The sequence below is a fragment of the Lithobates pipiens genome, unplaced genomic scaffold (assembly GCF_037356315.1).
Source record: "Lithobates pipiens isolate NorthernLeopardFrog02 unplaced genomic scaffold, aLitPip1_a1.2 Scaffold_18, whole genome shotgun sequence".
Taxonomy (NCBI): Eukaryota; Metazoa; Chordata; class Amphibia; order Anura; family Ranidae; genus Lithobates; species Lithobates pipiens.
Genome location: NW_027507758.1, coordinates 203,126,697 through 203,154,449, shown reverse-complemented (window position 1 = coordinate 203,154,449; position 27,753 = coordinate 203,126,697). Strand labels below are relative to the sequence as shown.

Here is a 27,753-nt window from a genome sequence, read left to right as displayed (position 1 = left end):
ATCAGCGTATTCTTCGGATCAAGGAGAGGGACCATTACTGGCTGGCCACTCTCCTTGATCCACGGTACAAGGGTAAGGTTGCCGACCTTATCTTGCCGTCGCAGAGCGAGCAGAGGATGAGACATCTCCGGGAGGCCTTGCAGAAAGGTCTGTGCAACATGTTCCCAGAGACTGGGAGTTTACAAACTCCTGGTCCTGGACAACGTGTTGCTGAGGCATCGGTCAGAAGGAGCGGTGGAGAAGGTGGCCGTCTGACCGATGCTTTCAGACAATTTTTTAGTCCGCAGCCCCAAGGTATGATCGGTTCCAACAACCATCGCCGGCGTCTGATTTATGTGGTGCAGGAATACCCAGGGGCAAGGTCAGACTTGGACACCTTTCCCACCGAAAATCCTCTGGCTTACTGGGTCTTGAGGATGGATCACTGCCCAGAGCTTGCACAGTATGCAATTGAGCTACTGGCCTGTCCTGCATCCAGCGTTTTTTCGGATCGCACCTTCAGTGCTGCTGGTGGCTTTTTTACCGATCACAGGGTGCGCCTGTCCACCGACTCAGTTGATCGACTGACCTTCATCAAGATGAATCAGTCTTGGATCACCCACAGCTACCAAGCACCTGAAGCTGATGTAACCGAATATTTTTTTTTAAATATCACATCCCTTCAAGACTGCCTATGCTGATGCTGAGTGACTGTCCTGTTATGTTGATTATCTATCCTCTTCCTCCTCCGCTGATATGTTGGAAGAACATTTTTGGTTCTGGGTGATGCCACCAGCCCAATTTTTCTGCCCCTGTTTAACAGGGGCGTTTAATTACAATTTTTGATGCAATGCTTTGCAGCAGGGCTCATTCCTGCACCACAACTAGAGTATATGGGAGAGGTTGCAGTGTCGTAGCACCAGTGCCAGCAGCCCAATTTTTCAGCCCCTGTTTAACAGGGGCATGTAATTACAATTCTTGATATAATAGTTCACAGGAGGGCCCTTTCCTGTGCCCACCCAGAGTAACTGTGAGGACTTATAGTGTTGTGGCATCAGCACCACAACCACCAAAGGTCAATTTTTCTACCACTGTTCAACAATGGCATGTAATTACAATTCTTGATATAATCATTCACAGCAGGGCGCTCCAGCGCCCGCCAAGAGTCACTTTGAGGGCTTACAATGTTGTGGCAACACCAACACCTTGTTCCGCCATTTCTGCAGAGGATATAGGGCAGGCCCCTACTTTCAAACATCCAACTTATAAACGTCTCCTACTTGCAAACGGAAGGAGACAACAGCAAGTGAGATGAAAAAAGACGGACGGCAAAACAAATTATACAGGGGTGATAACCCTTCCCTATGTTTTACAAAAATCTTAAAAATAGATTTTTTGACTGGAGCTACACTTTAAAAATGTACCAGTTGAAAATTACAAACAGATTCTACTTAACACAACAAACCTACACCTATGATTTTCATTCATATTGCGGGAACCAGATATAACATTAAAACCGCAAGCAGTTTTAAATTACGTTATTTCCATTAAATGTCATTTTGTGCAGGGACTGTTCTAAACACGGGAAACACGTGGCACCTCACAGGCATACTATAGAAACCCCCCAGGCACGATATTTAAAGGAATATTTCACTTTTTTTTTCACTTTAATCATCATTAACTAGATGCTGACCGCCGGCCATCAAATGACGGCCAGGCGGCGCACCTATTGTGGCGGGAGGCCGTCATATGACGGCCTCCAGTTTTAACAGGGAATGCGCGTGATCGCGCGCATCCCTGTTTCTTCGGTGGCGGCGTGTCACTGAGACACCGCTCGCCACCGAAGGGGGTGAACAGTCATTGGTTATGGCTGTTTACCACGTGATCGGCCATGATGAAGTCACGGCCGATCACAGATGGTCCCACCCCGACTGTGCACGGCGCATGCGCGTGATCGTGAGCGCGCTGCGCGTGCACGTCGGTGGCGGCGTGTTCCCCGGGAACACTGCTCATCACCGACGCTGGTAAACAGCCATTGGCCGGCTGTTTACCCACGTGATCAGCTGTGATCCTTTCACAGCCGATCACTAAAATGTAAACAAACCACGGTAACGAGATGTTACCGGGTTGTTCTCCTCACACACCGATCGTGTGTGAGGAGGAGATTGCGGTAACATCTGGTTACCGCCTAGTGTACACCAATCACACTGATTGCCTGCCTGCCCCCCCCCCCCCCAATAAAGAGGACCTGTCACCACCCCTCATAATACCTGACAATCACAGTCCATCAGAGTACCTGTCACAGTCCATCAGAGTATTTGAGTACCTGTCACAGCCCATCAGAGTACCCGAGTACCTGTCCCAGCCCATCAGAGTACCCGAGTACCTGTCACAGCCCATCAGAGTACCCGAGTACCTGTAACAGCCCATCAGAGTACCCGAGTACCTGTCCCAGCCCATCAGAGTACGCGAGTACCTGTCACAGCCCATCAGAGTGCCCGAGTACCTGTCACAGTTCATCTGAGTACCAGAGCACCTGTCCCAGCCCATCAGAGTACCCGAGTACCTGTCACGGCACATCAGAGTACCCGAGTACCTGTCACGGCTCATCAGAGTACCCGAGTACCTGTCACGGCCCATCAGAGTACCCGAGTACCTGTCACTGCCCATCAGAGTACCCGAGTACCTGTCACGGCCCATCAGGGTACCCGAGTACCTGTCACGGCCCATCAAGGTACCCGAGTACCTGTCACGGTCCATCAGGGTACCCGAGTACCTGTCACGGTCCATCAGGGTACCCGAGTACCTGTCACGGTCCATCAGGGTACCCGAGTACCTGTCACGGTCCATCAGGGTACCCGATTACCTGTCACAGTCCATCAGGGTACCCGAGTACCTGTCACAGTCCATTAGAGTACCGAGTACCTGTCACAGTCCATCAGGGTACTTGAGTATCTGTCACGGTCCATCAGAGTACCCGAGTATCCGTCACAGTCCATCAGAGTACCCGAGTACCTGTCACAGTCCATCAGAGTACCCGAGTACCTGTCACAGCCCATAAAAGTACCCGAGTACCTGTCACGGTTCATCCGATTACCCAAGTACCTGTCACGGTTCATCCGGGTACCTGAGTACCTGTCACAGCCCATCTGAGTTCCCAAGTACCTGTCACAGCCCATCTGAGTACCCGAGTACCTGTCACCGCCCTTCAGAGTACCCAAATACCAGTCACCAAACCATCAGAGTACCTGTCACCAGGCCATCAGAGTACCCGAGTACCTGTCACCAGGCAATCAGAGTACCCGAGTACCTGTCACCAGGCCATCAGAGTACCCGAGTATCTGTCACCAGGCCATCAGAGTACCCGAGTACCTGTCACCAGGCCATCAGAGTACCCGAGTACCTGTCACCAGGCCATCAGAGTACCAGAGTACCTATCTCCAGCCCATCAGAGTACCTGAGTACCTATTTGCAGCCCATGTCTCATAGAATATACGTTGGGGTGTTTGCTTTCCAAAATGGGATCATTTTGTGGGTAATTTCACTGTCCTGGTGGTCCAGGACCTTCAAAAGTGTGATAGGTAGGAATGAAATGAGATGTGTCATTTATGCTCCTAGATAGGGATGAGCTTCGTGTTCGACTCGAACATCGGCTGTTCGCCCGTTTTCGGCGAATTCCGAACGTTATGGGCCGTTCGCACCAAATTCGTGTGGCGCTCACGGCCCACAATGCACTGCAATGGCGCAGTGCATTGCTGGCTCATGATTGGCCAAGCATGCATTGTGACCCCACATGCTTGGCCAATCACAGCGCCGGCAGCGAGGAGAGCCATGATTGGCCACAGGCAGGATGCCTGTGGCCAATCATAGCTCAGGCTGTGTAGTACACGCCCCACACTATATAAGGCCGCCAGCGCAGTGGCCTTGTGTGGTGTGTTGGCGTCTGTAGCAGTTAGTGGTTGTTCTGTGTACCTTCAACACAGTATACACTGATCGTTATCGGCCGATTTTTCGTTCTTGCTCTTCTGTAGTGGTTGTTGTCTGCGTGCCCTGACCGCAGTATACACCGCTATATTCACCTATATAGCTAGCGATATATCTATCTTTTATAATAGAGCTTTCAGTCAGTGTTAGGAGATTATGCGTGCTGTCTGCGTGCTCTAAACGCAGTATACACCGCTATATCCACCTATATAGCCAACTATGTTGCTCGTTTTAAATAGAGCTTTCAGTCAGTGTTAGGAGATTATGCGTGCTGTCTGCGTGCTGTGAACGCAGTATACACCACTATATCCACCTATATAGCTAACTATCTTGCTCGTTTTAAATAGAGCTTTCAGTCAGTGTTAGGAGATTATGCGTGCTGTCTGCGTGCTCTGAACGCAGTATACACCGCTATGTCCACCTATATAGCTAACTATCTTGCTCGTTTTAAATAGAGCTTGCAGTCAGTTGTAGGAGATTGAGCTACACTTTAAAAATGTACCAGTTGAAAATTACAAACAGATTCAACTTAACACAACAAATCTAAACAGTCCCTGTCTTGTTTGCACCGCCTGTATACTGCTGTTCTAAGTATATAGGGCCTGGGGGCCACACGCATTTCCTTTTTTTAATATGGGTACGGGGTTCCCCTTAATATGCGTACAAGACCCAAAGGGGCAGGTAATGGGCAGGGAGGGCTACCCATGCCATTTTTCTCAATGATTTTCAACCATATTGCAGGAACCAGATATAACATTAAAACCGCAAACAGTTTTAAATGACGTTATTTCCGTTAAATGTCATTTTGTGCAGGGACTGTTCTAAACACGGGAAACACGTGGCACTTCACAGGCATACCACAGACACCCCCCAGGCACGATATTTAAAGGAATATTTCACTTTTTTTTCACTTTAATTGTCATTAAAATCAGTGCTCCCGCCAAAACGGCCATTTTTAAAACTTTTTTTGCATTGACCCATGTCCCCTGGGGCAGGAGCCAGGTCCCCAAACCCTTTTTAGGACAGTATCTTGCATATTAGCAGTTAAAATTAGCACTTTTAATTTAGAACGTTCGAGTCCCATAGACTTCAATGGGGTTCTAACATTCGTACGAATTTGGGGTCCGTTCGAAAGTTCTGGTGCGAACCGAACCGGGGGGTGTTCGGCTCATCCCTACTCCTAGAACGCCTGAACGTACTACTTCAATGTTCGGCCTCTCTATGTGGCCAGGCTGTGTAAAAGTCCTACACATGTGGTATCGTCATACTCGGGAGGAGTAGCAGAATGTATTTTGGAGTGTAATTTTTGCTATATACATGCTATGTGTTAGAAATATCTTATAAATTGACAATTTTGGGTAAAAAAAAAAAAGCGTTTAAATTTTTTTCCACATATTCCAAAAACTTCTGGAAAAAAATTAACCATTCAAAAGACTCATTATGCCTCACAGATTATAAATTGGGGTGTTTGCTTTCCAAAATGGGGTTATTTTATGGGAAATTCCATTGTCCTGGTACTCCAGGGCCTTCAAAAGTGTAATAGGTGGTTGAGAAATGAGATGCGTCATTTTTGCTCGTAGAACGTCTGAAGGTACTACATCAATGTTGGTGCTCTGTATGTGGCCAGGCTGTGTAAAAGTCTCACACATGTGGTATCGCCGTACTCGGGAAGAGTAGCAGAATGTATTTTGGGGTGTAATTTGTTGTATGTATATGTTGTGTGTGAGAAATAACCTGATAATATGAACATTTTGTAAAAAAAATAAAAATAAAAAAAAAATCTTGATTTTGCAAAGAATTGTGGGAAAAAATGACAACTTAAAAAAAACTCACCATGCTACTTACTTAATACTTTGGAATGTCTACTTTGTAAAAAGGGGTCATTTTGGGGGTATTTGTACTTTCCTGACTTGTTAGTGTCTCAAGAAATGAGGTACACCTGATGTACTAAAGGCCTGATCAGATGTGATCAATTTTCAGCGATTGGCACCATAGTTTGTAGACTCTATAACTTTCACAAAGACCAAATAATATATACTAATGTGGGTTATTTTTACCAAAGATATGTAGCAGTATAAATTTTGGCCAAAATTTATGAAGAAAAATTACTAATTAGCAAAAATTTATGACAGAAACAAAGAAAAAGGCATTTTTTTCACAAAATTTACGTTTTATTTTATTTATAGCACAAAAAAGAGAAAACCCACTAGTGATTAAATACCACTAAAAGAAAGCTCTATTTGTGTGGAAAAAAAGGACGCAATTTTCATATGGAAAAAGTGTTGGATGACTGAGTAATTGTCATTCAAACTGTGAGAGCGCTGAAAGCTCAAAATTGGTCTGGTCAGGAAGGGGGTGTAACTGCACTGTATTGAGGTGGTTAAAATCAGTGCTCCCACCAAAACGGCCATTTTTAAAAACATTTTAGGCATTAACCCATGTCCCCTGGGGCAGGAGACAGGTCCCCAAACCCTTTTTTAGGATAGTATCTTGCATATTAGCCATTAAAATTAGCACTTTTTATTTCGAACGTTCGAGTCCCATAGACTTCAATGGGGTTCTAAAGTTCGTACGAATTTGCAGTCCGTTCTAAAGTTCTGATGCGAACCGAAACGGGGGGTGTTCGGCTCATCCCTACTCTTTACCAATAAAGGAGGTTCAAATAGTTCTCCTTTAATCATGCAGCCTCTCCTAATGCTTGCGGTATCTGCCTGTAGGCAGTCTCGATAGGGGCAGCACCAGGACCTTGAGGCAGAAAGCAGAATGCTAAGGCCTGCTCATGAAGGAGAACCCCCACTCGTTTGAGTGAGGGGAAAGGTCCTGCGATTCTCAAAGTCTGGCAGGAACAATGTTAAGAGCAGAGTGATTTCTGCATTTTTTTTTCCCTAGGTTACATCTAGAGTTTCAAGAGCCCAGATGGCCCAGTCGGCTTTCGATCTAAGGGTCCGGGGTTTGGGACCTGTTTGGGTGCTGCCTGTGGGGTCCTTGGGGCTGCTGATGCGGCAGTCTTTATGCAATGGTGTCCATCTCCTCAAAGAATGCTCCTAACGTTCCAGAGAAAGAGAAAAAGAGAAAAAAAATAAAGGAAGAAGAGAAAGAAGGAGAAGTGTCTCTTTCTGGTCTCTGGATCAGCTGTTATTCCAGTCGGTGATATTAGATTTCCTTAGTTTAACAGGGGTTTTTGGCTCACACCTTTTAAGGTCCCAGAGCCAAGCAGAGAGGTAAGACCCACTCTAGATCTCAGAGATCTGAATCGACACTTAAATATCCGATCCTTTCATAATTCAATTGGCTGTGTCCATCCTGCAAGGAGGGGAGTTGCATATCTCCATGTGCCAAAGTTTACCACTTACCAGAAATCTCAGCAGTTTGAAATATACAATTATTTTTTATCAATTGTGGCACTGCCATTCGGCTTAGCCACAGCACTACGAGTGTTCTGAAAGATTCTGGCACCTCCTATAGCCATGTTAAAGGCTCAAGGCATAACGGTCCTAGCCTATTAGAAGATCAACTTTGAATATATCATTCAGTCTCAGGTCTAAAACCAGAGTCTGATCTCATCTGTTGATAGCTGAAATCTCTAGGTCGGATTCTCAGCCTAGGAAGATTCTCCTTAAAACCATCAAGGAGTTTACATGGGAACTGGTTATAGATACCATACAGAAGAAGGTATTCTTACCCCAGACGTGAATCAGTTCCATTGTAGGACTAATTCAACTTATCAGGAAAGGAAAATTTCTTCATTTTGGCTGCAGGAGATTTTTAGGGGAAATGGTGGCCTCCTTCAAGGCTGTCCCTTACGTGCAGTTTTATTCAAAAAGACTGCTTCAAGACGCCATCTTGTTGGTCTGGAATAAAGAGGATTCAGGCCTTCTTTTTTTCAAATACGCTCGGCTCCCAACATAGGTCAGAGCCTAAATTGGTTGTTAGTGGACCTTGCCTATCAACTTGGTTGGAAGTTTCAGGCAATACAGGTGGCCATAGAATCTTGGTGGTCAGATTACAGAACTGTCCTGACAGGATTTAGTCTGACAGAGCCACGGCAGTGGCTTACATCAATCACCAGGGGAGGCACGAGAAATCTTGCAGCCCAAAAAGAGGTGAATAATGTTCTAGCTTTGGCAAAACACAACACTCCTTGCCTATCGGCAATTTTAATATTTCAGGCGTACTACTTGAGATGCCAACAATTATTTCCAAGAGAAAGATCTCTTCACCCCGACATCTTCCTAGCAGTATGTCAGATGGGGTACTCCGGACATGGACCGATTCACGCCCAAATTAATAAGGTCAACAACTTTATGTCAAACAAGGGGTCCGCTAGCAGGTGGAACAGATGCATTAGTCTTCCCAGGGGATCAGTTCTCACTGATCTATGCATTTCCTCCAGCTCTGCTACTTCCGCACCTTCTCCGCAGGATTAAGCAGGAACAGAAGGAGGTGATTCTGGTGGTCCTAGCGGGTCCCAGAAGATCTTAATTTATCGAGATCATAAAGAGGGCAGTTGAAGTCCTTTGGACTCTGCCATTATAGCCAGACCTTCTTGCACAGTCCGGTATTTCATTCTACTTTACTGACAAGGAGTTTAACAGGTTTGACTGTTGAATCCCACTCTATAAAAGATCAGGTCGTGGGTGATCTCCTTCAGTAGTCTACTTTGACTAATGCCAGGAAGCCGGCTTCCAGAATCACTTACTATAGAATCTGGAAGGCATAGGTTCTTGGTATGGATCCAGGGGTTGGCACCCCAGGAAGTATGTCAATAGGCAGGATTCCTGCATATGGGATCTGATATGAAGCTGGCCTTGACTTTTATCAAGAGCCAGATCCAGGCCGTGTCAATGTCTTTTCCTATGGCCTCTTGCTTCCCACTCTTGGTGCGTAGCTTATTACGGGGGTAACATGGTTTATTCCCCCTATCAAGGCACCTCTAAATCCTTAGGATTTAAAATTGGTCTCGTCGGCTTTGTTAAATCAGCCATTTGAACCTTACGAGAAATTGCCTTGGTTCTTTGACAAGAAAGATTTTTTTGGTGGCCATTTCTTCTGCTAGAAGAGTATTTAAACGAACGGCTCTGTCTTGTAAGAGCCATATTTCATCATGCATAAGGACAAGGTGGTTTGATGTCCTCATCCTGAATTCTTACTAAAGGTGGTAATAGGTTTTCATTTAAACCAAGATTATTCTTCCTTGTTTCTCCCCAGAAGCCTTAATCTGGGGACGAGAAAGCACTACAGTCTCTTGATGTAGTAAGAGCAATCAGAATCTATTTAAGGGCGACCGCTCAGGTTCACAAAACACAGGTTATGCTTGTACTGCCAGAGGATCCAAGATATGGACAGGCAGTGTCAAGATCCACTATTTTCCAAATGGATTTGTCAAGTGATTAATCTGAAGCTTGATCAAAGAAGAAAATTCTTCCTTCTCATATTAAGAGCACATTCATCCAGGGCGATTAGTGCCTCTTGGGTGGTGCATCATCAGGCCTCTATGGCTCAGATCTGTGAGACCTCAACATTAGTCTTTGGTTCAGACATTTATCCGATTTTTTTCATATCGATATTAAAGGTCATGAGGATATTGCCTTTGGGCACAGCATACAGTGCAGGCTGCAGTATGAGTCCTCTGGCCTCCTGTTTCCTTGATTCTGTCTCCCCCCCTTCAGTTGCCATTGCTATGGGACATCCCACATAGTTATTACTATGGCTCTGTGTCCCCTTATGTAAGAAAAGAAAATAGGATTTTTAAAACAGCTGACCTGTAAAATCCTTTTGTTTGATGTACATCAGGGGACACAAAGGTCCCTCCCTTCTTCTTCTTATACACTGTGATTGCTTGGCTACAAAACTGAGGACTCCCAGTAATGGGAGGGGTTATATGGGGGAAGGTCACACCTTAAGAGGCGTGCCAGTGTCCAGCACCTGATATGCTGATATAACCCACATTATTACTATGGCCCTGTGTCCCCTGATGTACATCAAAGAAAAGGATTTTACAAAAATTACTAAAAAAAAAGACCAGAAAGTTTTGAAGAAAAAAAAGTTTTCTTAGTTTCTGTCAGTAAATTTTCTAAAGAAGCAATTTTTCTGCTTCACTAATGGGTGCTGATAAAGTGCCACTGATGGGCCCTGATGAGGCAGCACTTATGGGCCCTGACGAGGAGGCACTAATATGCTTCACTTATGGGCACTGATAGGTGCCACTGATTTGTGGCACTGATGAACACGGATAAACGGCATTGGTGGGCACTGATAGGCTGCACGGATAGGGCTGGCGATTGATGTAAGCCACAGCCATGACATTGTTGGATTGAATCCTGACAGGACAATCCCATAGCCTGAGCGTCCAGGACTCTAGGGCCAGACATACTACCCGAATCTCCAAAATGTTGATGGGCAAGGTCCTTTCTGACTTGGACCATCTCCCCTATACGGAAGCTTTTTCCAGGACTGCTCCCCAGCCTAGAAGGCTGGCGTCCATTGTCACCACTTTCCAGGATACTGGCAGGAAAGATTTCCCCTTTTAGAGGATAGTTACATAGTTAGTAAGGTCGAATAAAGACACCAGTCCATCCAGCTCAACCTGAGTGAGTGTCTACAATTGTCCCTATCCCTGTACATTGCACACTCACATCGGTCCCTACCCTCAAGGAACCCACAATCCAAGGTCCCCATTCATATAATAGGGTCAATTTTTGGACAGAAGCCAATTAACCTATCTGCATGTCTTTGGAGTGTGGGAGGAAACCGGAGTACCCGGAGGAAACCCACGCAGGCGCAGGGAGAACATGCAAACTCCAGGCAGGTAGTGTCATCTGCTTACTGCTAGATAAGAGTGCTAACCACTACACCACTGTGCCGCCCTAGGATGCTGGATATCAACCACCAATTTAGGCTCTGACGTACATCGGGGGATAAGCATATTGGAAAATCCAAACCATGAACCTTCTTTTTCCAGACTGATAGGATGGTGTTTAGTAGCAGTCTTGAGTGACCATTTTCCCTAACAATCTCATGCACAGCCAAATGGAAGGATTCTTCTTTGCTTTGGCAAGTTGAATCGGTCCTATAATGGAACTGACTCTTGCCTGGGGTAAGAATACCTTTTTCTGTACGGTATCTATGACCAGCCCCAAGTACTGTAATCTCCTTGATGGTTTTAAGGAGGATTTTTCTAGATTGAGTATCCAACCCAGAGATTCCAGGTAATTTAGAGCTGTGATTAAACCTTGGTTTAGACCAGAGACTGAATGATATATTAAAAGTAGATCATCTAAAAAGGCTAGGACTGTTATGCCCTGAGCCCTTAATCTGGCTAAAGGAGGTGCCAGAATCTTTGAGAACACCCGCGGCTAGACCAAATGGCAGGGCCACAAACTGAAAATTATGATTTTCTATCTCGAAGCACAGAAATTTCTGATGAGAGGGAAATATTGGCACGTGTAGATATGCATCCTTGATATCGATCAATGCCAAAAACTCCCCTCCTTGCAAGATGGAAACAACCGATCAGATTGATTCCATGTGAAAGGACCGGATTTTTAAGTGCCGGTTCAGATTGTTGAGATATAGAATGGGTCTTACCTCTCTGTTTGGTTTTGGAATCGTGAAAAAGTTTGAATAAAAACTTGAGTCCTGTTCCTCTAAGGGAACCTCTGATATCACCAGCTGGAATAAGAGATGATCCAGAGCTAGAAAGAGAGATTTATTTTTCTCTGGATCTCTAGGAACATTTGATCTTAGAAAACGAGGAGACAAACTCTTGGAACTCTAGTTTGTAACCAAGAGAAACCGAAGAAGCCACCCATCTGTCTTGACATTGTTCCTGCCAGATCTTTGAAAATTGCAGGAGCCTTCCCCCCACCCGAGCGAGCGGGCGCCCCTTCATAAGGAGGCTTTAGCATTCTGTTTCGCAGGCTTTCTGCTTCTTTACTGGTAAGAGAGCTTTTCCCATTAGATATCCTTTGGATGTATTTATCTAGATCGTCCCCAAATAGCCGTTCACCATGAAAGGGGAAACTAGCCAAGAGTTTCTTGCACGGTGCTTCGGCTGACCAATTATTCAGTCACAGAACTCTGTGAGAATGCACTAGTCCTAGCATAAGCCGTGAGGCTTGGATGATAGAATCTTTCATAGCATCTACTGTAAAACATGGTGCATATGATACGCCAGCCCATTGCTGGGCCTACTGATCAAGCAGAATCTTAAGTATCTGCACAAACTGTTCCTTAATGGACTGAGATACACCAATAGCCGCAAGAACCGGTTACGCTACTGAACTTGCTAAAGACATATTGCTTTTAGAAAGAAGTTCCAATTTTTTATCTGTTGGATCTTTTAACATCAGCGCATTATCCACGAGACACGTGAGACTTTTATTCACTGAGGCGATTGCAGTATCAATTGCTGGAACCCCCCATTTCTTATAGAAATCCTCCTCCATAGGATATAATGTAGAAAACTTTCTGGGAGGATAATACTGTTTAACCTGATGTTCCCATTAAGAATATATAAGCTTTTTTTTAGCCATGAATGAATAGGAAATGCATCCCCAGATGGGGGAGGTTTTAGGGATCCCAAACCAGAGGTGGTGTAAGAGAAGTTCTGCTACGCTTCGAGCGCAGCTGCGCACGCATGTGCGCACTAGGTACTGTACTAATCATGGGCGCGTAAGCGCGTGCGCCAATGTGCACACCGATGCGCACACCGCTGTGCACGCGGATGTGCATGCGTGCCTTCGTAGGTGCGCACCCTTTGGTGCCAAATACCCTTTTTAAGGGGCATGCTGACTTGTGGCCATGTCGCAACTTTATGCTGATCCCATCCTCCAGCAGACTGTTGAATTCACACTTGGAAAACTTCGACAAGGTTTAAGAACTGTAGAGGACTACGTAACCGATTTCCATGTTTGGAGTTTAAATACACAGTGGAATGAAGCTGCTCTTCACCATCAATTTAGTCTCAGACTTTCTGACACATTAAAAGACAAACTTGCCCGTGTAGGGGCTCCCCTGTCCCTGGAAGATCTCATTCATCTGGCCATCCCGATTGATCGTCGGCTGCATGAGAGGCAATCTTAGAGGTCTGATTCCAACCCACCTGTAACTCCAAGAGTTTTTGCCTCTGTTTCTACAGGCACTTCCCAGATGCCAAGGGTTTCCCACAGGAGTAAGGAGCACCCGGTATCTCCCCGTGGAAGCTTCCTGAGACCACCTCTGTCTCCTTCTGAATGCCTTCAGTGACTACACAACAGACAATGCCTTTACTGCGGAGTGGCAGGCCATTTCATTCAGACTTGTCCTATAAGATCTGCCAAACCCGCTCCTACACACCTCACATGATGCACCTTCCTGGGAGGGATCTGCTACATCTCCCTCTTCCACTTCAGCTCCATCTGCCGGGAAAGACTGTCTCTGTAACTGACATTATAGACTCTAGGGCCTGCATGTGTTTTGTGGATTCTGCTTTTGTTACCCTACATCAACTTGCTGTACGCCTCAAAGAGCAGGGATTTACGGTGCACCTTGCGGATGGCTCTGGTCTCAAATCTGGGCCTGTTATACAAGAGACTGTTCCCATTTTCTGACAGACTTCCTCGGAACATCAGGAACTTCTCCGTCTGCATGTCATAACTTCCCCCATGTTTCCTGTTATCCTGGGGTTACGTTGGCCGAGGGCCCATAACCCCCATATTGACTAGACATGTGCATTTGTTTTTGTCCGAATGCATTTTCGTCCGAATTTCAGGTATTTTAGTTTTCATTTTGACAAATGATAACGAAAGCACAGAATCCGAAAAACAAAAGATCCGACATAAATAAATGCTTTATTTTCATTTTCCTTGTTACAACAGTTCGATATAGAATAGAAGATTCAAAGTGACTCTGACAATAACAATCTGTGTCTATAGAACCTGTGGTCGAATGTGCCTAACCTTACCTCTATTAGTCCAAGATTATATAGAGAAAATATTCGACAGAGAAAAAAGATTTGACAGAGAGAAAAGATTCTGCAAGTTACTGTCCTAAAAAGTGTTTGGGGACCCGGCTCCTGCCACAGGGGACATGTATCAATGCAAAAAAAAGTTTTAAAAACTACCGTTTTTTCGGGAGCAGTGATTTTAATAATGATTAAAGTGAAACAATAAAAGTGTAATATTCCTTTAAATTTCGTACCTGGGGGGTGTCTATAGTATGCCTGTGAAGGGGCGCATGTCACTCGCAGCTATTATGAATTGTCGGCTCCGTAATACAGAGAACACTCATTGAAAGTCATTGATAAAAATAAATTAATTAAAAAAGCGTGGGGTACCGAAAAGACCGCTCTTAGCGATGGACTGTTTCACCGGCAAATTGATGAAAGACTTTTCAGACCTCAAAAGTGACAGTGAATTGCCACAATTGCCACTTTGGACATACTTCCAACTTAGAAGCTACTGCAATGATGCCACACGTAGACCACACTTAACGAGAGCAGTGACAGACCTAGAATCAGTATGCTTGAAAGGGGAACCCACCCTAAAAACCACTACGCTTGCATATGCCTGGTTACGATCGCTAGGTCCGCGAGAAGACCACAGGCTCAGGGAGAAGTGGGCTCGGGCTCTTGGTACGCCGATCTCGGACGACCAATGGGACAGGGCCTGTATTTTATCACACAAATGCTCATTGAGCACGAAAATGCAGGAAACGTCCTACAAATTGTTGACCCATTGGTATGCCACTCCGGAGAGGGTCCACAAATGGTTTCCACATTCATCTGACAGATGTTGGAGATGTGATCAAGAGGAGGGCACTCTACTTCACATTTGGTGGCAATGCGCCCGATTGCAACCATATTGGTCAGGGGTGAAGGAGTTAATCAGGCGGATCACGGAGACCGGACTAGGGTTGGATGCGGCGTGCTGTTTACTCCACATCACCAATACCTCCTTTAAGAAATACAAGAAGTCGCTCACCAGACATATGATAAATGCGGCCAATTCTCTAATTCCACTATATTGGAAATTCAAAACTATTCCTACTATACGAGAATGGCTGCTTAAAATTGCTCTTATCTGCGAGATGGAAGATACGGCGGCCCAATCTGATGAGCGAGTGGATGGTTACCATAAGACCTGGTCTCCGTGGTTTGCTTTTAAATACTCACAGTCTTTTAGGGATTACACGGGCCGAAACTCGACCGCCTGATATGAGGCGGTGTCTTGACAATACTTTCTCTACTACTTTAATACCACACTAACATTGCTCCTATTACTTTCCTGGAGCTTCTGGAATGAGGCGCTTTTTTCCCTTTTCTCTCTTCTCTCTTCGCTCTCCCTTCCTCTCTTCGTCTATCCCTATACTCGGTTTCTTTGATAAGCTACTAGTTCTTCTTAATATGTTTTCTTGTTGTTCAATGGGAATGAATGATTCCTGATGGAATCCGGGGCCGGACAATGATTTACTCTCCTAGGTCCGGATGGGCCCGCAATGGAGGGACTTGGTTGTATTAGATGATACCCCAATTGCCGACTAAGAAATGTTATTGACACGGTTCTGACCTTGTAATGCATTGTTCTGTTTGTGCAGTGTCTATTGCATACCCATGTAATCTGTATCTTCATTTGCTAATAAACTTTTCTTGAATGAAAAAAAAAAAAAAAAAAGCGTGGGGTCCCCCAAATTCAATTACCAGACCCTTCAGGTATGGTATGGATATTAAGGGAAACCCCGTGTCAAATTTAAAAAAATTGACGTGGGGGTCCCCCTAAAAATCCATACCAGACCCTTTATCCGAGCACGCAACCTGGCAGGCCGCAGGAAAAGAGGAGGGGACGAGAGATCGGCCCCCCTCCCTCCTGAACCGTACCAGGCCACATGCCCTCAACATTGGGAGGATGCTTTGGGGGTCTGTGACCCCTCAAATCACCTTGTCCCCATGTTGATGAGAAGGGCCTCATCCCCACAACCCTGGCCGGTGGTTGTGGGGGTCTGTGGGTGGGGGGCTTATCAGAATCTGGAAGTCCCCTTTAACAAGGGGACCCCCAGATCCCACCCCCCCTGTTTGAAATGGTAAGGGGGGTACAAAAGTACCCCTACCATTTCACAAAGAAAGTGTAAAAAATTGTTAAATAAGACAAACACACTTTTGAAAAAATCCTTTATTAAAAACAAAAAATAAATAAAATTAAAAAAAAAGATTCCAGCGGTGGTAATCCAGGTTTCCCCTTGCGTCAGAGGGGGGCGGGATCAGGTGACGGGTGACCCTGCCCTCCGCATATAACAAACGTCAGGCCGCCGGGATCCCCGCAGTGTCTCCTCTGTGGAGACAGAAGATGGATGGATTTGCTGCGCTAGATCAGATCAGCCATTGCTGGAGAGATGATCATCCATCACTGGATAGCAAGAGTGGATTACCACCGCTGGAATCTTTTTTTTATTTATTTTTTATTTTTAATAAAGGAATTTTTCAAAAGTGTGTTTGTCTTATTTATTTTATACACTTTCTTTGTGAAATGGTAGGGGTACTTTTGTACCCCCTTACCATTTCAAACAGGGGGGGGCCGGGATCTGGAGGTCCCCTTGTTAAAGAGGGATTCCAGATTCTGATAAGCCCCCCGCCCGCAGACCCCCACAACCACCGGCCAGGGTTGTGGGGATGAGGCCCTTCTCCACATCAACATGGGGACAAGGTGATTTGAGGGGTCACAGACCCCCAAAGCATCCTCCCAATGTTGAGGGCATGTGGCCTGGTATGGTTCAGAAGGGGGGGACGCTCTCTCGTCCCCCCTCTTTTTCTGCGGCCTGCCAGGTTGCGTGCTCGGATAAAGGGCCTGGTATGGATTTTTAGGGGGAACCCCACGTCAATTTTTTTTTAAATTTGACGCAGGGTTCCCCTTAATATCCATACAAGACCTGAAGGGCCTGGTAATTGAATTTGGGGGACCCCCACACTTTTTTTTTATTTATTTATTTTTATCAATGACTTTCAATGAGTGTTCTCTGTATTACAGAGCCGACAATTCATAATAGCTACAAGTAATTTTAAAGGACTTTTTTTCCTGCATAAATGACACTTTGTGCAGGGACAGTTCTAAGCACCAGAAACATGCGCCCCTTCACAGGCATACTATAGACACCCCCCAGGTACAAAATTTAAAGGAATATTACACTTTTATTGTTTCACTTTAATCATTATTAAAATCACTGCTCCTGAAAAAACTGACGTTTTTAAAACTTTTTTTTGCATTGATACATGTCCCCTGGGGCAGGACCCAGGTCCCCAAACACTTTTTAGGACAGTAACTTGCATATTAGCCTTTAAAATGAGCACTTTAGATTTTGAACGTTGGAGTCCCATAAACTTTAATAGGGTTTTAAAGTTCACACGAAGTATGCTATATACTAGCTCCGTCGAATCTTCTTTATACATTCGACAGACACCATAAGCCAGATTCAACCGTAAATCATGTGGATTTTCGGACAAATGCAATTTTTGAATGAAAAACAAAATAAATAAAAACGAATTTCGGGAGTAACTAAATTAATTAATTTTTCGGGCGAAAACGAAATTCTGAAACAAAATATTTTACTCTGCACATGTCTAATATTGACTGGCGCACTGGACATATCTCTTTTCGCTCTAATTATTGTCAGAGACATTGCAACCCAGAGAAGTCTGTTATTCCTGCTTCTCTCCTCAATATCCATTCTGATCCTGAAACCATGAAATTGGTACCTGTAGTATATCACAGATTTCTAGACATGTTTAACAAGAAGAGCGCAGATACTGTGCCTCCCCACCAGACGTAGAAGCTTTTAAAAAGCACTTTGTGTGTTGCTGCTGGCTGTGGAGGAACACAAGAGCAGAGGTGGCTTACTTCAGGTTTGGCGACACAGGCATTATCCTTTGACACATTATTACTTTACCAGGCTGGGCATTAATAGCAGCTTGTAGTGCTGGACTATAGCCTAGCAGTGTACATTCTCTTTGGTAGTGCCTCTGCTTTGTGCTTCAGGCTATGAGTGGAAGAGGGACTAGGATCTCCTCAAAGGGTTCTAGAGGCTCGATGGGTTCACAACAACCTAAATCCATTTCCAAAAGAATGTCATCCTTCTCTGAGAGTGATGCGGCTGGTCAGATTGAGCCGTCAGGGGAGACTGATGTTGCAGCAGCGCTGGACACTTCAGCCACTATATATATATATATATATATATATATATATATATATATATATATATATATATATATATATATATATATACATATATATATATACATATATATATATATATATATATATATATACATATATATATATATCACAGTTTTTTTCTTCTACCATTTCTAATATGGAAGATTGATGCTATGATCACTCTTCATAGTGGGTCTAAACGTAGCAGATCCCAATCCAGTTTCCAGGACCTTCATATTGAGGTACAAGGGGCAGGGAATCAGGAAGATCTTCCAAGAGATTTGGAAGATACTAATATGTCCTCTTCCGAGGATCCTAATATAGAGGGAGTAGTATCCCAAACAGTTTGCTTGTACACTCTCTTACTAAATTGGTTCATTCAACCTTTTTGCTGCCTGCAGCGCAGGCTCTTGATGAACCCACCTGTCACATAACTGGTCAGAGTTTGAAGTGACGAGGTCAGCCTCTCTTGTCTCTCCAACCTGGGTTACGCTGAGGATGGAGACAGAAGGACCCAAGGGAAAGGAGGAACACTAGTACCTGCAGATGGATCCCAAGATTCTTGAGGCAGATGATGCAACTGAGGGAGTGCAGAAGGTCGCAGCAGGTCGCAGGAGCGGAGTCGCAGCAACACAGCTCGGAGCCAAACAGGAGACAGAAGCGGAGTCACGGGGACAGCCAGGTTCGGAAGCAGGCGGGCAGCGAGGTACCAAATCATCAGACAGGAGCAGGGTCAGATAGGAGGCAGAGATCAGGAACCAGTAATCAGTGAAATGGAGTAGTCCGGAAGCAAGGTCAAGGAAACCCAAAGGAACGGCAACGGGTATCAATCGGGCAAAGACAAGAGTCCCAGGTCACGGGTACAGGAGCAGCTGAAGATCGGTCAGCATCTGTCACAAGTCAGCATGCCCCTTAAAAAGGCCGTCTGGCACCAAAGGGTGCGCAGGTGCGCACCTACGATCGCACGCACATCCGCATGCATTGGCATGCACCTCGGTGCGCATTGGCGCACGCGATTAGTACAGTACATAGTGCACACATACGTGCGCAGCTGCGCCCGAAGCGCAGCAGTTCTCTTACATTGCCCCCTCTTTACGGGCAGTGTCCGGATGCCCCTCAGGGGCTTCTTCTCAGGATGCTTGTACCTTTAGTGGGGCATGTACATTAGAAGCTGGTTCCCATGAATTGTCCTAAGGGCCATAGCCTTTCCATTTAATTAGAAACGGTGTCTGGCCATTCCTGGTTCTACAATCAAGAATAGTTTCTACTTCAAACTCCTCACTGCCCTCAATGAGCAATGGAGGAGGATTCTTCGGATCCCGGTTCGTATAATAGTCATGTTCATTATTGACCCAGTTCCTTTCCAAACACTTACATAGTTGCTGTACCAGCATTCAGAAGAGAGAAAGGTCATAGGTATGGTCATTTGCTTTTGGATGAGTAATCTTTGTATCTGATTGTCCTTATATTTTGCTCATATTCAGTTTAATGTTATTTACTATGCATGGTATACCAGAGATGTAAATGACTAAGTAGGTTTCGTAGTCGCTGTCTGACGCTAACCTGACTCCATGGAAGTACACAGGAAGTCTCAAAACTCCTTTCAATGGAGGAAAAGATGGTGGCCAGGGCCTAGGCACATACATAATTTTTGTGATGTAGGTTTTTTCATGCCTTCCCTATTACTGCCTGTAGTGATCTGACAAAAGGCAAGTTTTTTTCTTTACAGCCCTTAATAGCCAGAAAACACTCTTGGTGGTGCCATACTACACAGACAACGCAAGTATCTTCATAGGATACTACAAGTCAACATTGATCTAATGCTCCATGCCTCAATCCTACTCTCGGAGGCCACCGCATGGCTTAATGACTATTCAGCATGTCTGTCTTTTATACACTGTCAGACAAAAACAATTATTTCTAAGAAATTTAGCCTTCACAAAATCCCACTATATGTTTATCCCAGACTGGTTACTTCTTATAATAAATCTGAGGTTCTGAATGTCTAAGCTTTGGGCTTGAGTATTGGTGATTCCTCCCCTATTTTCAAACCCATCATAAGAGGGGAAATACAGCCATAGTATTTTATCTTAAGCAATCCAAATGATGGGAAGAAGTAGATTTTTGGTACTATTCACAGGACCCAAGTCAGTTGCTCGGGTGTCAAAGTATACTGTAGGCAGGTGGATCACATTAACTTTTTCAGGGCACACTGTACATAATTTTAACCACTTAAGGACCAGGCCTCTTTTTCATATTTGGCGTTTACATGTTTAAAACAGTTTTTTTTTCTAGAAAATTACTTAGAACCCCCAAATATTATATATTTTTTTTCTAACACCCTAGAGAATAAAATGGCGGTCATTGCAATACTTTTTTTCACACCGTATTTGCGCAGCGGTCTTACAAGCGCACTTTTTTGGGAAAAAATTCACTTTTTTGAATAGAAAAATAAGGCAGCAGTAAAATTTGCCTATTTTTTTTATATTGTGAAATATAATGTTATGCCGAGTAAATTGATACCCAACATGTCAGCTTCAAGATTGCGCCCGCTTGTGGAATGGCATCAAACTTTACCCTCAAAAATCTCCATAAGCAACATTTAAAAATTCTACAGGTTGCATGTTTTGTGTTACAGAGGAGGTCTAGGGCTAGAATTATTGCTCTTGCTCTACTGATCTCGGCGATACCTCACATGTGTGGTTTTACTACCATTTTCATATGCGGGCGCTACTCACGTATGCGTTCGCTTCTGTGCGCGAGCTCGTCTGGACGGGGTGTTTCAAAAATAATTTTTTGTTTTTATTTATTTTACTTGATTTTATTTATTTTTACACTTTATAAAAAAATGGATCACTTTTATTCCTATTACAAAGAATGTAAACATCCCTTGTAATAGAAAAAAGCATGACAGGTCCTCTTAAATATGAGATCTGGGGTCAAAAAGTCCTCAGATCTCATATTTGGACTGTAAAAATTTGAAAAACTTACATTGAAAAAAAATGTACCTTTAAGAGGTATGGTATAGAGGCGAGTGGGGGCCATCTTAGCCTCACTCGTCTCTATACCCAGCAGTGTGCAGGACCCGGTAAGCAGCGGAGGGCACGGGAGAGCGGCGGGAGGGGGGTGGAACCTCTCCCGCCACCGATAACAGTGATCTCACGGCGAACCCGCCACGGAGACCAACGTTATCGCACAGAGGACCGCCTCCTGTTAAGAGGGTTATCTCGGTTGTGGCAGCAGCTGCTGCTGTTACCGAGATATCCCTCTTCAAAGTACCGACGTATATGTACATGAGGCGGTCCTTAAGTAGTTAAACGTCAAACTGTCCTGTGGATTTGGGTAATTTCTTAGGTCTTTGACCTCAGCGTGGACATAAAATTTGTAGATTTTCTTCAACAGCTCTACAAAGCCACCACCTGGTCTAATGTTCATACACTATTTTGACACATTGGACTAGAGCAGTGATATAGCAGGACTTAGCTTTGTGATATAGTTCCTGGAAGCAGTAGCTCACACTAATTAATGCCGCATACACACGATTGGAATTCTCATCAGAAAAAGCTCTGATGGTTTTCCTGACGGAATTCCAACAGAACTCCGCTCAAGCTATCTTGCCTACACACGGTCACACCAAATTCCGATTGTTTATAACGCGGTGACGTACACCACGTACAACGGGACTAGAAAAAGGAAGTTCAATAGCCAGTAGCCAATAGCTTCTGTCTCGTAGTTGAATCTGAGCATGTGTGATTTTTGGCGTGTGGGAATTGCATACACACGATCGGAATTTCCAATCCGAAAGTTTTTCTGTCGGGAAAATTGAGAACATGCTATCAATTTTTGGCTGGGGGAAATTCAGGCAGCTAAATTCCGATGGAGCATACACACGGTCGCATTTTCTGATGAAAAACTCTCATCTGTCTTTTTCTGTCCGGAATTCCGAACGTGTGTACGTGGCATAATAGGTTATTTCTATAATGTCCTCTCATGTGCTGTCCTGGAAGATGCAATTATTAATAATGTGACTTACAGTGAACTTTGGATGACTCTAGAGTTTCAGAATACTGCTTGGACATTCTGAGAAACAAAAGGGACACCATACACAGCTGTGGAATTTTATCTGGAGTAGCTATCTGACAAAAGCCTCTTCTCTGGCAATTTGGTAGCATCATTTATGGACTATGTGGAATGTCACTCCAAAGGAGGTAGGAATGGAATGGGGATGACTTGACCATAAATGACCACTGGTTTGTTAAAAATTACCTTTATTAAGATTCTGTCATAGCCTAAGTGTGCCTCTCACCCCCCATTGACTCAATGTGGCAGTCTTAAGATACTATATGTGAGTGAGAGTGTCTCTATCTGGGTGGGTGAGCGTAAATGGCTATAGGGCTGGATAATTTTGCAAGCATACAGTATATAACACAAAGGCAAAACCTTGGTGTCTAAGACTGTGGTGGATAATTGTTACTCTAATGCCGCATACACACAGTCTGACTTTCCAACGGCAAATGTACAATCGGAGTTTGTTGTCGGAAATTCCAACCGTGTGTAGGCTCCATCGGACAGTTTCCATCGGAATTTCCATCGCATAAAATTTGAGATCTGGTTCTCGAATTTTTCGACAACAAAATCCGTTTGCGGAAATTCCGATCGTGTGTACACAATTCCGACGCACAAAGTGCCACACATGCTCAGAATAAATTACGAGACGGAAGTACTCGGTCTGGTAAAACTAGCGTTCATAATGGAGATAGCACATTCGTCATGCTGCACATTTTGAAATCTTTTAATGCAACGCATTCTCTTCTGCTTTATAATGCTAGAAGAAAGAAGTTGTTTTGCTGTTTATATTCACACAGAGTTCTCACAAACTGATTTCTTTATAATTTCTCGTGATCTCATGAATAATATGAACTTTTTTTTTTGTCAGATCTCCAAAATACTTTTTATATTTTTTATTTTATCAAGATCTGCATTTTTTCTAGTTCTCTCCATAATATTACAAACAAAAAAGAAAAAGTGTCCCCAAGGTGGGGCTTTTTACCAGCAGATGTTACCTGTGGAAGCTAATAAATGTAAATGTAAAGAAATACTGACATGTAGCAAAAAGGCTAGTAAAATAAATATTTTATTGATAAAAAAGAGGATTAAATAGGTAACACAGTGGTCGGGGACTGAGCTCCACTATGTAAGTAAAAATGTATAGTATTACATGTATAAGCAAAGATACACATATACATACGATTATAATGCTTGGAACATAGTATCAATGCAATAAAAGATATATGTATATAGATAATATAAACCCTTTACGCGTTTGGGCCCTCTCGGGGGTCTTCTTCAGAAGGTTATTATCTATTATAAAAAAGGGGGAGAGACAAGCATAAGTATATATCCATACATGATACACTGTGTTGTGCTGAAAATAGTCTGCTGTAGGCAGAATATACATCAAACATTGTGAGATTACACAGTTAGCGATCAAGTAATGTATATTGCGACAATAAATACCTATATTAATCACAAAGGGAATCCTCTTTAAAAGGCCGGACTAGACTCCGTCACTTCTCCCATAGCCTTCATGGATTTGCCGACCTTGTATAGATGGAAGTAGTGGCTAACTCTACCACAAAGGGAGAGCAAGGAAAATGGGTCCAAGGGGTAAGTAGCTTACAAGGGATCACATCCCTATTGCTACCTCCAACATACAATGGTGGAGGGAGATATGGGTATGGACAAACAGGATTAGGAGAGGGGGCAACCTACAGAGAAAGAAAAAGTATGAGATATATATATATATATCGAGGGCCCTATTTAGAAACTATCACCTCTGTATAGAGAGATAGGAAATACCCACATGCAGTGTCAGGGGTATACATATGTCAGGGGTATACATATGTAGCAGTGAATCCTGCTATTTCAATGTAGGATGCTGCACTAAGTTAAAGTATAAACAAGTGCATGCACAGAAAGAAAACTAACACCAACAAGGAACACCATATACAAAAAAAAAAGAGAGGGTAAAGTGAACAAAAGCACAAGTGCAAAATAAACATAACACAGACGTGACTGAAGTGAAAACGTGAAGGAAAAGTGGGAGATAAAAGTGCAATGGTGTTGCAAAGTCCAATATACCCCAGCGTGACAACAGTGATACTGGGATTAGACAATATATATGTACCTGTAACCAATTTCCAATAGGTCCACGTTAAATAGCAGAGCCCAAAGGAAGGCACTATGATAATTAGTGGTAAGGTGATTAAGGGTGGTAACCTTTACAATAAAGCCCCTCACATTAATATGTTTTCATGAGGCGAAAAAGGTCTTATTTCTGCAAATGAACAAGAGGTAATATTATACTCCTGCTAGCAGAACTATATATAGTGCAATAAAAAGAATGTAGAAAAGCATTGAGTAAAAAGACCCAAGAACTTACCCAATGTGTGGAAACGATACAAGTGCTATCCTGTGGTTGGAGGAATAGTTTACCAGTGTGAGGGGGTGGGGTATAAATAGCCCAAGTTGAGTTAATTCGTCAATCATGGTCTCCACCTGTTATACCATAGCCCTTATTGGTCGCCTTAACGGCCGACCGGATGTGGTCCCCTCGGCGTTCCGGAAGTGACCTTCCCAATAGGGCGGGAAGGTACACGGTAGCGTCGCACCAGCGTGACGTCGGCGCGTCACGTCGCACGCGTAAGGCACGCGTGCGCAGTGAGGCCCCCAGTCCGGTACCGTTCGGGAATGCCGCCGACCAGATTTGTCGTCCCGGGAAGACGGGCGGCGCCCACCCGTTCGTATCCCGGGAAGACGGGTGGCGCCCACCCGTTCGTATCCCGGGACTTAATGGGGAGAGGCATGCGCGCGCCGATGCCGCTCCCCTCTTCTGGTCGTGAAGCCATACCCCAGGAGTCCATCCAATAAGCATTAACAAGGAAGCGAGAGGTCACCTCGAATGGTCACCTCGAATGGCACCTTCCCCATTCGGTAACATAAGAGGTCTGGGACTTGAGTTCTACTTGGTTTATTTGTATTTGGCACGATTCCTCTTTTGGGTATTGTCGATTGTTGTTTGTTGATAAAATGAAAGATGACCACTGGTCGGCGGCATTCCCGAACGGTACCGGACTGGGGGCCTCACTGCGCACGCGCGCCTTACGCGTACGACGTGACGCGCCGACGTCACGCTGGTGCGACGCTACCGTGTACCTTCCCGCCCTATTGGGAAGGTCACTTCCGGAACGCCGAGGGGACCACATCCGGTCGGCCGTTAAGGCGACCAATAAGGGCTATGGTATAACAGGTGGAGACCATGATTGACGAATTAACTCAACTTGGGCTATTTATACCCCACCCCCTCACACTGGTAAACTATTCCTCCAACCACAGGATAGCACTTGTATCGTTTCCACACATTGGGTAAGTTCTTGGGTCTTTTTACTCAATGCTTTTCTACATTCTTTTTATTGCACTATATATAGTTCTGCTAGCAGGAGTATAATATTACCTCTTGTTCATTTGCAGACATAAGACCTTTTTCGCCTCATGAAAACATATTAATGTGAGGGGCTTTATTGTAAAGGTTACCACCCTTAATCACCTTACCACTAATTATCATAGTGCCTTCCTTTGGGCTCTGCTATTTAACGTGGACCTATTGGAAATTGGTTACAGGTACATATATATTGTCTAATCCCAGTATCACTGTTGTCACGCTGGGGTATATTGGACTTTGCAACACCATTGCACTTTTATCTCCCACTTTTCCTTCACGTTTTCACTTCAGTCACGTCTGTGTTATGTTTATTTTGCACTTGTGCTTTTGTTCACTTTACCCTCTCTTTTTTTTTTTTTTTTTTTTGTATATGGTGTTCCTTGTTGGTGTTAGTTTTCTTTCTGTGCATGCACTTGTTTATACTTTAACTTAGTGCAGCATCCTACATTGAAATAGCAGGATTCACTGCTACATATGTATACCCCTGACACTGCATGTGGGTATTTCCTATCTCTCTATACAGAGGTGATAGTTTCTAAATAGGGCCCTCGATATATATATATATATCTCATACTTTTTCTTTCTCTGTAGGTTGCCCCCTCTCCTAATCCTGTTTGTCCATACCCATATCTCCCTCCACCATTGTATGTTGGAGGTAGCAATAGGGATGTGATCCCTTGTAAGCTACTTACCCCTTGGACCCATTTTCCTTGCTCTCCCTTTGTGGTAGAGTTAGCCACTACTTCCATCTATACAAGGTCGGCAAATCCATGAAGGCTATGGGAGAAGTGACGGAGTCTAGTCCGGCCTTTTAAAGAGGATTCCCTTTGTGATTAATATAGGTATTTATTGTCGCAATATACATTACTTGATCGCTAACTGTGTAATCTCACAATGTTTGATGTATATTCTGCCTACAGCAGACTATTTTCAGCACAACACAGTGTATCATGTATGGATATATACTTATGCTTGTCTCTCCCCCTTTTTTATAATAGATAATAACCTTCTGAAGAAGACCCCCGAGAGGGCCCAAACGCGTAAAGGGTTTATATTATCTATATACATATATCTTTTATTGCATTGATACTATGTTCCAAGCATTATAATCGTATGTATATGTGTATCTTTGCTTATACATGTAATACTATACATTTTTACTTACATAGTGGAGCTCAGTCCCCGACCACTGTGTTACCTATTTAATCCTCTTTTTTATCAATAAAATATTTATTTTACTAGCCTTTTTGCTACATGTCAGTATTTCTTTACATTTACATTTATTAGCTTCCACAGGTAACATATGCTGGTAAAAAGCCCCACCTTGGGGACACTTTTTCTTTTTTGTTTGCAATATACCAGGGGTGATCAGCACCCTCTGACCCTGCTTTGGGGTGTTACCGTCCATTCTGTCTCCATAATATTATTTCTCGTTTTGTGTGTCAAGTTACCACAACACCATTATTATCTTGTATTTTTTTTACCTCAAGGAGGTTGGTTGGTGTCCCTTGTTAATTTGACATTGTATTTTTGAAATGTACCTGCCTACTCACAAGCTGTTCTTTTTGAAGTATCTAAACATATGCAATTCTGACATGAGGACTGGGAAGGAAATGTGAGGCATGGAAAGGTAGAAGAAGAGGTCATCTGCATAAGCTGATAACGTATGTTCCATGGAACCTATATGGATCCCTGTGATATCTGCATGGCCCTGGATGATCCTTAAGGAGGGCTCCAAGACCAGAGCAAACAGCAAAAGGGATAAAGGGCAGCGTTGTCTGGTCCCACCATGAATAGTAAAATGGTCAGGGAACATACCATTGACTTTGACATGGGCAATAGGGTCTTCATAAAGAGCTAAAATCCAGCCCATCAATTGTACACTGAGGCCCAGTCAACAAAGCACTGCCGCCACATAGGCCCACCTCCCAATAAATGGAATTATTTTGTTTTTTATTTTTTATAAATTTGCAAAGATTTCAAACAAACTTCTTTCACGTTGTCATTATGGGGTATTGTTCGTAGAATTTTGAGGAAAATAATGAGTTTAATCAATTTTTTTAAAAAAAAGGATGTAACATAACAAAATGTGGAAAAAGTGAAGCTCTG

The 27,753-nt window shown here is 43.9% G+C and overlaps 1 protein-coding gene across 1 annotated transcript in view; it reads right to left on the bottom strand.

Moving 5' to 3' along the window:
- CAPN9 (calpain 9) overlaps positions 1-27,753 on the bottom strand; it is a 1,247,204-nt gene that overhangs the window by 1,035,448 nt on the left and 184,003 nt on the right. The window lies entirely within an intron of this gene.